The sequence below is a fragment of the Protopterus annectens genome, chromosome 6.part0 (genome assembly GCF_019279795.1).
Source record: "Protopterus annectens isolate FY-2018-M chromosome 6.part0, PAN1.0, whole genome shotgun sequence".
Lineage (NCBI taxonomy): Eukaryota > Metazoa > Chordata > Ceratodontiformes > Protopteridae > Protopterus > Protopterus annectens.
In genome coordinates, this window is record NC_056737.1 from 1,847,577,474 (window position 1) to 1,847,580,171 (window position 2,698).

The window sequence follows — 2,698 nt, forward strand, 5'->3', positions numbered from 1 at the left end:
CTGCTGCTGACCAGCTCCCAAATGATTTCCTAAAACTAGCTGCCTCTTTTATATGTTATCCTGTTTCAATACTAATCAACCACTCTACCTCAGAACAATGCATACTTAACGTCTGAAAAATATCACGTCATCCCTCTACACAAAGGTGGCCCCTCCACAGACCTCTCTAACTATCGACCCATCGCTATTCTCTCTCCTCTAGCCAAAATACTAGAAAAATGTATTCCTCAGCAACTCCTAGACTGCCTCCTTAACAATAACCTCCTATCCAACTCTCAGCATGGTTCTAGACCTAAACATAATGCAAATATTGATCTGATAAGTTTCACCAACATTGTTAACCTCCTCAAACCCCAAGGCTTACTCATTTCTTCTATTTTCCTTGATATATTAAAAGTCTTTGATACAGTTTACCACCAAAAACTTCTCAATAAACTAGCTACATATAACCTTAGTCCACCTTTCTTATTCTGGTTCCATCTTACCAATAGACAGCAATCAACCAAATGGGATAATAATCTCCCAGCATCTATCTCTGTAAGAGTTCTCTAAGGTTCCATCCTTGGACCTCTAATTTTCATCATATTCACCAGCATCCTAAGCACGGCAACACAACTAGCCTCTATCATCCAATACACCAATGATGCTTCCCTTATCTGCTCTGCTCCCACATTTCCTGATCCACTTGAAAAAACTCAAAAATCACTCTAAGACATAAAAACTACCTTACCCAAAACCAGTTCATTCTTAATCCAAAGAAAACTAAACATATGTTCTTTTCTAATAGTAAAGTCAAAAAATCACCCCCCACTCACCGTCTACTCCTCCAATGGCACTAAAATTGAAACAGTCGATAAAACTAAGCTTCTAGGAGTCACTATAGACAACTGTCTGAAATTCAGTAAACATGTAGCCCTAGCAATCAAAAAGTCCATATTAAACTTGGCTCACTTTATAGAGCCAAACCATTCCTAATTAACAACTCCAGGCTAGCCACAGCCAGATCCCACCTACTAGCCACCCTCCTCTACTCTTCATAGGTTCATAGGTGTTTACCAGGCTAATGACCACAAGGGCCTTTTTAAGCCTAGCCATGCATCCCAAATCTCTGACAAGTTCTGATACCTTTGATAAGTGTAAGCATGGGCCTGGGAGATGAACCATTTACAGATTACTTGTGCCCATTAGAGACATTGGTGCCAATCTTCACAAATCTTTCCCAATCTCACAAAACCGATCTAAATAACCTAGAAACTTGCTACAATAAAATCACAAAATTTGCTGCAAACGTTCAGGACAGATCCCACCACTGCTTGGCACTTAAAATACTCAACTGGACAGAGCTGCCCAACCTATTACACCTAAATCAACTAACCATCACCCACAGCATCATCCATAAACCTGAAAACTAACCAGCTTTAAATGACTGAGTTCAAAGAAATACAAACCTTAGGGCTCTGCGATCATCCAATAAAATACTTCTAAAGGTTAATAAATCCCACAACAGCTATGGTGATGCCCTGTACTCTAATAAAATATCAGGAACTTGGAATCTATTACCCCAACACATCCTAAACAACACCAACAGCCACAAATTCAAGCTGCACCTAAAATAACACTTTTCTAATCACTGGCTCTGCTCCTGCACCACTCCAGGCTAATTTTCTAGAACAGGCTAATCCACCTCATTTCAGATCTCTATCTCCCGTGCCTTTCTAACCTTCCTGACAACATTTTATTTGTATTGTATACATGTGAACATGAAATGATTTTCTTGTGTGCAATTATACTACATCTATCTCTTTGCACAAATTGTTAACTTGTAAATACCATTTCACTGTATTTTGCTGCAATTGCTATTTTTACTGTTATTTACACTGTTCCTTCTATCGTAAACTTTCTGGAGCTTTTCTCCCCAGATCTCTGCTGAAAATGGGCTTCTAGCCCAGTCAGACATTACCCAGATATCAAAATAAAATAAATAAATAATAAAATAAACTATTACCATTGGAGGCAAACAAAAACATAGCTTTACTGTTCAGTACAGCAGAAAGACAGTCTACACCTCTAAAAACTGGACTGTACAACTAATTCAGATAGAACTGCTTTTAAACTATTTAGTCTTTTGTTTTATTTTATTCTTGAAGAATGTATGGTTTATGCATTTTTGTATTCTTCCTGAAAAAACTTTTTGGTTTAAGTTAAGTAAAAAACTATTATAACATTACCATGCATTGAGTCTATTGAGTTTTATTGATAAAGCAACTGAGCATCTTTTCAAAGGTATGAATGCAGAAAAAAATATATTGCTTAAGCTAATAATTCCCTTAAATTCTAGAGCTGGTGGAACATTTTGGTTAAATTCAATTTCTGCTACAAGTAACCAAAATGTGAATGCATGGCAAATGCTTTTGAATTACTGTAACTCTAACAAAAATAAAAAATGCCAGTATATGACTGAAGTAAGGAAATGCCACCACTTAGTATTTACGCATTTCGTCCACTTTAATAATCATGAACTTTATCAGAAATATCAACCCCACATTTTGAACCATTTAAATATTGTGTGAAAACATCACATGTGATCTGAGTGACCAATACAATATATAAAATGCTTAATCAATTAGTAAATATTCAAGATATAAAGCACCATCACTTTTCTAAAGATATAAAAATTTGTATGATACAAATTCTTAAA